This window comes from Sardina pilchardus, chromosome 1 (genome assembly GCF_963854185.1).
Source record: "Sardina pilchardus chromosome 1, fSarPil1.1, whole genome shotgun sequence".
In the NCBI taxonomy this organism is placed as follows: Eukaryota; Metazoa; Chordata; class Actinopteri; order Clupeiformes; family Clupeidae; genus Sardina; species Sardina pilchardus.
The window spans coordinates 39,155,689-39,164,418 of NC_084994.1; the positions used below are offsets into that span (position 1 = coordinate 39,155,689).

General features: G+C 38.6%; 1 long non-coding RNA gene across 1 annotated transcript; it reads left to right on the plus strand.

Moving 5' to 3' along the window:
- The first annotated feature begins 4,443 nt into the window (after positions 1 to 4,443).
- LOC134075455 (uncharacterized) lies at positions 4,444 to 6,360 on the plus strand. The gene is made up of 2 exons (XR_009938207.1): positions 4,444 to 4,766; positions 5,289 to 6,360. It is a non-coding gene; the product is annotated as an uncharacterized LOC134075455 (long non-coding RNA).
- The last annotated feature ends 2,370 nt before the right edge of the window (positions 6,361 to 8,730 follow it).

Genomic DNA, 8,730 nt, shown 5'->3' on the forward strand with positions numbered 1-8,730 from the left:
TCATTCAAACGTTGTTGCGTAGGTCTTGCTCATGCCATGTCTGCTTTGTATTTTTCAACTTTGTAACTTTTATACTTTTTAAACTATGAATTAAAAAACAATTTCCCCATAGATTTAACATTGAGCTATTTCCCCATAGACTTAACATTGCTCATTATGACATCACGGCAGCAATTAGAATGTTACGCCAGGTGGCCAGTCCAGGTGCAGCAGCTCTCTCTCTCTCTCAGGCACACTGGCTCTCTTGAGACTACATTTTCTGTTCCCCTGTATCAACTGTATCAACATAAGTCTTCCTAATTCCATCCAACTTTCTATCCATTCATCTTCTTCAAACCATTCACTCATCCACCCATTCTAAACAGTCAACCTATCAACATCAATTAGACGATCTACATTCAACTTTTAAACAATCTACTCTGTCTCAGGCTTTAAGAGCACACCCTGGCTCTCTTAAGACTAGCCAGTTAAATTGATTACACCTGTATCTGTATCACTACTCTCAGTAGAGAGCTGTGTCTCTCCACTCTACAAGAATATAAGGCACATTCCATCCAACTTTCTATCCACTCATCTTCTTCAGACCATTCACTCATCCACCCATTAAACTGTCTATCAACATCTATTAAACAATCTGCCTATCAACATCCATTAAACTCTCTGTCTATCAACATTAATTAGACTATCTACATTCAACTTTTAAATTATTTACTCTGTCTCAGGCTTTAAGCATACACTAGCCAGTTAAATTGATTACACCTGTATCAACTACTCTCAGAGAGCTGTATCAGTGTCTCTCTTAACAAGAATATAAGGCACATTTCATCCAACCTTCTATCCATTCATCTTCTTCAGACCATTCACTCATCCATCCATTAAACTGTCAATTATCTATTAAACAATCTGCCTTTCAACATCCATTAAACATTCTGTCTATCAACATTAATTAGACTATCTACATACAACTTTTAAAGTATTTACTGTGGGTGCCTCTCAAGCAGCGTTTATATGTCCTCCCTCGCTCCTCGATCCTCAATGATCTACATAAAGAAAGATAGAAGAAGGGCTAGACTATCCCATTGTTGCCGCTCCATCATTCTTTATGTAGATCAGTGAGGATCGAGGAGGGAGAGAGGACGCGTAAACGCTATACGAGAGGCACCTTCTGTCTCAGGCTTTAAGAATACAATCTCATTAAGACTACAGATCCTGTTTCACTACTTCCTCTGTCCACAACTGTTTCAAAATAAAGGTCCTCACTGCAATAATACACTATTAAATCATTTAACCATTGTAACTACTCAACTATTTAACTGTTCAACCATTCCAACTGTCAGTTATCATCAACTATGCCTCCATTCAACTACATGAAACCTCCATGCACCTAGCAACCAACATAGCAACCATTAAAATTAAGTGTTTATGACCGTTTCCATAGCAACCAACTTGATTATACTGCAGTAACTTTATGTTTCCTGATAGTGGCCACCATGGATACCCTAGCAACAAATGTTTCAAAATAAAAGTCCTCACTAGTAAGTTAGCTAGTTAACATGGTTAGCGTTGTTACTATAACTGCTAGAAATAATCAACTAAGTTAACTAATCAACCTGGTTAGCATTGTTAGCAAAGTTAGCATTGTTAGCATAGTTAGCAATTTTAGCATAACTGCTAGAAATCAACAACTAAGTTAGCTAATCAACCTGGTTAGCATTGTTAATATAGTTAGCATTGCTAACACAGTTGGCATTTTTAACATAACTTTTAGAAATCATTAGTTAAGTTAGCTGATCAACCTGATTAGCATTGTTAACATCGTTAGCATTTTTACCATAACTGTTAGAAATCATTAGATGTAAACCAATCAACCTGGTTATCATTGTTAACATAGTTAACATTTTAACATACCTAGCATGATTACCCTAGCAACCAGCATGGCAACCAATTTAAGTATGAAACCACTATCAACCACTTCCACAAACACAACCTAGCAACCAACATGATTACCCTAGCAACCAGCCTAGCAATGCCTTGAGTTACTGTAGGAACCACCACAACTACCCTAGCAATAATCTTATTTACCCTAGCAACCACCTCATGTACCCTAGCATCAGCCTAGGAACTACTTCCAGCTTAATAATGTCAGGTAATGTTGAATTTGCCTAATCTACCCTTACGACTCTTTAACAACACTTTTTGATCACTGCTGGAGTGTTCAAAGTTGGCATCAAGTAGCCTATAATATTTCAACCAGCTTCAACCCTTTCTGGTCACATTCATTACATGCCTTTACATTAAGATTTGACTATTGCAACTCACCTTATTTTGTCACAAGATTACAAATGGTTCAAAATGTTGCTGATAGATTAGGCCTATCCACTGGAACTAAGAAGCGTGATCGTATCACTCCTGTTGTGTGAACTGCACTGGCTACCAATGAAATATAGAATTGAATTGAACTGTTTGTTTTTAAAAGGCTTGCATGAATCAGCACCACAACACATCTGCAACACAATACATCTGTCCTGCTACGTCTTCCCAACATTTTCTCTCTTTTCCTTCATCTCAATTTACAACTAGGCTAGAGCCTTTTCTGTTTCTGCTCAATTCTGGAATAGTCTCCCAAATTAGGTCAATCAATCCATACTATTGATAATTTTAAATCCATGTTAAAAGCTTCTTTTTTTTTCATTAGGATTCATTAGGATTTTTCAGGACTTGGCAATATTTTCTGTTGTTTCTTAATGGAAGTGAGTGGATTCCGCGCCGATTAACTGCACAAGGTGGAAAGCGGATTTTCCGCCTGTCCACCCCGAGCTGAACGAGTAGAAAAAAGTTCTACTCAAGGCGGATAAATGAAAAAATCTGCCTGGTCACTAACATTCGAATGTGCGCAGCGGACCTTTTAAAAACTATTTAAACTGCATCATTTTGATTGCTGATAATGGTTTATTTTATTATAATCCCATTATAATGTATAGGCCTATTATATTATAGGTACTTTAGGGTTAACCATTTTTGAGGCCGTTTAAAACGCACCAACTTAACAGGCCACCTGTTCACCATTCACTCAAATCAACAGGCCACCTGTGCACCATTCAACAGCCTCAGAAAATGGTTACAGTTAACCCCAAAGTACCATATACAATTTAATATTATGTTCTACAATGTTTTGCTATTTCGTTTATTTTAAAGCATTTTGGATCAACTCTGTCGTGTGAAATGTGCTAATATTATAGGCTATAGTCAAGCTACCTCTTCAATCAATGACATCACTCAGTCGCGCACGTGACTTCTTCACTTTGACTTGGAACCCGGCTGGCGTCTAGATTGTCCCCAGCTCAGCGGATTGCCGGTGAAGTACCCGATTTGGTTCCCCCCCAGTTCGTGTTTCCTTTACGCCACTATACTAAAGTTCTTGCGTTGTGGCTAGGTTACCGTACGTATTCTTAGTACTGAATCGCGTTTTCCGGTTTTCAGCTACGGTAGCCGACTAGAGCTTCTGCAGAAAGACCTATAGGGGAAACACGAACTGGGGGGGGGACCAAATCGGGTGCTTCACCGGTCACGTTGGTAGCCTACTGAGCCTTCCTTACTTCGACCAGAAGTTTCCGTGACTCTTCACATTACCTCCAACGTAAGTTTTGTTTGCTTAACGTTAACACTAAAGATATGTTGGTAAGGTTAACACTAACAGCATTCTTTGTATCTTAAATGAGTCTGGTAGCTAAGGCTGGCTAACGTTAACTTTCGAGCTAAAGACCACCTGCTAAATCTTCTAGCTACATAGGCGTTGTGAGGTGTTCCCTCATCATATCACTTTTATTCGACGTATATGTTGTCCAAAACAATGTTTACGAATTGTTTCCGACATTTGGTAGGGTAGTAGCGTAGCTGCCTCAAAGTCTGTTATTTGGAAATTGTCGTAGCATTAATTAACGTTAACGTTAGCTACCTATTGCTAACGTTTGGTGGCAAACTTTCTTGGAATGAAAATTGACTGGGTTTACTGTTTGTCGAGCGATTATCTACTTTAACTCGACATAGTTTGTGTGACATTCATTATGATCACTTTTATTTTATGTATGAATTGTCGAAAAACGGCGTCTATGAATCTGACGTCGGGTAGGAGCTAGTACTCGTTTTGGTAATTAAACTGGCTACACCAGACACGGCAGCTGTATCGAACATTCTAGAAAAATACACCAGTGTTTTGCGTTTGGCTAATATACAGGAGGCTGCAAGAGCCCTAGCACAAAATGAGTTTTTTTGCTAGTTTATTTTATGCTGAAACCACTGCAGCAACGTACGCTAACTAATTTGAACTTTGAGCGTCACATTAATCCTCCATAGGCGCATGAGCAATGGACAACAGGGTCTTAAAACAAAAATAGACTTGTCGACTTGTAATTAAAAGAAATATGGAGCCTATCAAGCTACACGCCTAATTCGTTTCTGATTCTAATGTTACAATAAACTTATTTTGAGTACAAGTCATGCCATATAATCTAATGATATTACTTGGTCACACAGATGTGAAGTTACATTGTGTTAAATTAATGTAATTGTGTTGCCTTGTAATGTTATAGCAGTGGTAACAACCTTTTCCCCTTTATTCACAACAGAAAACAATAGTCTTTCTAAAGACTTCCTCCATTCTCCACCCTCCATCTCCACCCTCCATCTCCACCCTCCATCTCCAACTTCCCTTGTGGTTTTTGCCACGGGTAAAAAACAATCTTCATTTGTGGTGCTGCGGACTTCAGGTATGTAATTTTAATTATTTTTACTGCTAGACCAGCTATGCTGCTTGCTTACACCTTTTATTTGCTAACACAAACATGTAAATGATGTGTTTCTTGACTTAAGAAAAATAGCTACTTTTTACAGTTGCTTGTCTTGATATGGTAGGTACATATTTTTAAGTACCTACCATGTCACCATCCACAACTACAAATGTGTCCACTTTTTCTTTTTATTAAAAGTAAGCATCATATAATCAACCATCACAAGTTTTTAACTCATAAAGAGTGATGGCTGACAATCTAATGTGCAGCTGCCTACAAAATCTGCTCCTAATCTACATAATATACAGATGTGCTGCATTTTGTATTAGTTTTCTTTGCTCACTTCACTTAACTCATCCTTTAGTATTACAGGCGTATTGCTGAAATGAATAGAAACGATAATGCTTTTTCACTGTGAAGCAAGCAAAGCAGCAATGTTGCTGTGTTCCTTATTTTTGGAAGTGTTTAACACTGTGCATTTCTCTTTTGTTTCCCTTTCAGGCTTGTTCCAGACCAGCCCTGTCAGAGTGGTGTCTGTCACTTGTGACACTGTGCCTGTCTGTCTGCACACCCTGCACTGCACTCATATACAACAGAACCCACTTACGCCTACCTGCAAACATATAACGACAAGTGACACTTTCTGACAACATACTTGACTGCACATACTAAACTCTTTACATATAACTGTGTCCCCTCAGACAACTTCTTTGACTTTGAAACTTGAATACTCCTTTGAAACTTGAAACTTGAAACTTGAAACTTGAAAACTTGAAACTTGAAAACTTTGAAACTTGCATACCACTCTGAACCAGCAGCATCCTTTAACATAACATACCTACAAACATACCTGCAAACATATAACGACAAGAATTGATCACTTTCTGAACACACATACTCTGAACTGTATAAAGACTCTGAAACATACTAAGAACTACCTGTGAACTATTCAGATAGAGAACTATTTCTGTGAACTTTTACATACCTTACATACAACGTTTGTATATTTGAATAATTTCTGTCAAAGTTGTCTTTGCTGTTGCATATCCACTTTTAGACCTGAGCTGTGCTGCAAGACTGAACCTGGGCTGTGTGAGGACTTCAACATTCCACCCTAGTTCTGCATAAAACTGATCTCAAGGGCTGCCTCTCATTCTCCATCGGTGTCATCAAGTGTTACCTCTACCTAACAGTTCCAGCGCCATATTTGATCATTTAATCAATAACTCGACTTAAGTAAATATTTTGTGTGAAAGCTCATACTCTGAACTATATAAAGACTCTGAACCATTACAGATAACTACAGTCTGTTAACTATTCACATAGAGAACTGTTACTGTGAAATATACATACCCATCAACGTTTATATTTGAATAATATCTGCCAAAGTTGTCTTTGCTGTTGCATACCTACTTTTACACCTGAGCTGTGCTGCACGACTGAACCTGGGCTGTGTGAGGACTTCAACATTGCATCCTAGTTCTGCATAAAACTGGTCATCTCAAGGGCAATTCATTTTTTGGGGCCCACTGATCATTGTAATAAACCACTGAAATAAATACTAGTGTTTGGATATCGAGTTTAACATTTAATCTCATCTGTCTTGTCTATATACTCAGATTACATTGATTAAGTAACTTGTCTCAACTCTGTCTGTGGAACATTGAGTATATGTGCTAGTGTGTAATCTGTGATAAACAAATATTAGATTTGACTTGACCATTAGACTATATTTAGCTTGATATATTTTAAAACATGGGAAGAAAAGGCCGTCGCTCAGAGGCTCAAAAGAGACGTTGGCGTAAATTGGACCTCTCTGAAGTTGAACCACATCAGTCTTCATTAGACCAGAGTGACTTGCATGACCGAGAACAGGTAAATGAGGTAACTAGTGATTCCCGCATGAACACGGAGCAGAGACCCATCACGTGTGTTCAAGCAACTCATTACCAAGGTGATGTAAGATATGGTAACAACAGTAACAAACAGTGCACCTGCAATTCCCTGGTATTTCTTGCTACACTTCACTACCGAACAGAGCTCAACAGTGATGATCTTGACTACATTTTGCAAAAAGGTAACTTGATGTACAGTGAAGTACAGGAAAGGTTGAGCATGAGAGGCAATGCACATGACCACTTGGCTCTTGATGAATTACCTGATAGTGTTGAGATCTATGGACAAATGTATCATATTGAGAAGTGCCTGTCACGTTATGGTCATCTGAGGCAAAATGGACCTGATGGTGTGGACTTCCTACAGCTCTCTGAAAGACTGCATTGTTTGTCAAATGATGTGAAGTTTGCATTGCTAACTTTAGGTTGCTTAACAATAGGTTTGTTCAGAGATGATGATAAATATGGACTTTTTGATCCACACTCAAGAACACCTCATGGATTTCCAGTAAACAATGGCACTGCTGTGATGTTGACCTTCGTCAACTTGAGTGACATGATTGATCATCTGCTTGCATTCTGGACCATCCTTGAATCGCATGATGAATGGATTTATGAGTTAATGCCAGTGTTATTTACATCTGAGTGTAATAATGACCAACGAAGCCACACTGACAATGTGCAACCTTCTCGGACTGCAGACTTCCACGTTCCAGCCATTTCTGTTAATTCACTTACTAAATGTAATAAGGATAGCAGGCGCCGAAAAACTGCCAAAGCACAAAAGGACATGTCCTTCATTGAGAACAACAGAATCAGACAGCGAAAATATTATGAACAGAATAGAACGAAAAAAATGGAATATGAAAGAAAGAGGTATGCAAACTGCATTCAACACAAAAAGAAATCCTACCTCAGAGACCGTTACATGCATTCACCTGACTATAAGTTGAAAAAAAAGTTATACTTCAACAGCCGGTACTCCTGTGACCTGAGTTTTAGATCAAGAAAACAGGCTTACCTAAAGAAATGTTACTCAAGTGACCTGAATTTCCGATCAAGGCAGCAGGCGTACATACAGAAACGTTATGCCCATGATTTAACCTATCGTTCAAGACAGAAGTTGACCATGAAAAATCACTATGCAAATGATCCAACATACAGGCAGAAAAAAAAGGAAACCTTTACTGACAGATACAGAAATGATCCTGTTTACAGGCATTATCATTCTCTACAAAAAAGGAAAACTGCAGGTGTGGGCCTAAATAACAGTTTCCAGAGAATGCTTAGCAAAATGCGGTGTGCTTTAAATATACAGCGCAAGTACCGTCATCTTACACACCTGTCCAGACTTCAATCAGAGCAAGAGGTTGAACAACAGTCCAGACTTCAATCAGAGCAAGAGGTTGAACAACAGGACACACCAGTAGAAAGCACCCTTTTGCATGATGCCATCGCATCTTTTCAAATGCATGTACAGAACGGCCCTACATTTGCGTGTACAGTGTGTCACAGAGCTTTGTTTTATAACCAGGTAAAAGAGTGCAATTATGAATGTTATCGAAAGAATCGACGCATGGTTGATCGATGCTTAACAGGCAAATATGTACATATATGCAGCGATCAGTGCAGTGGACTTGAATCATGTTGTACATCAGATGAAAAAACAGAGTGGATTTGTTACAGCTGTCATGAACACTTAAAGATGGGCAAAATGCCAGCAATTGCTGTAAACAATATGTTAGAGCTATCACCAATTCCTCCAGAGCTCAGTAATCTTAATATACTTGAACGGCACATCATTGCACGATACATACCATTTGCAAAAATAATCAGTCTTCCCAAAGGCCAGCAGAAATTAATACATGGTGGAGTTGTGTGTGTCCCTTCAGAGGTAGAATCAACAGTCAACGCTTTGCCTAGACCCAGTAGCCAGTCACAGCTTTTGAAAGTGAAGTTGAAAAGAAGAATGAACTATACAGGGCATTACCAGTTCCAAACTGTAGACATGACCAAAGTATTACGTGCCTTATCCAAACTGAAAGAGA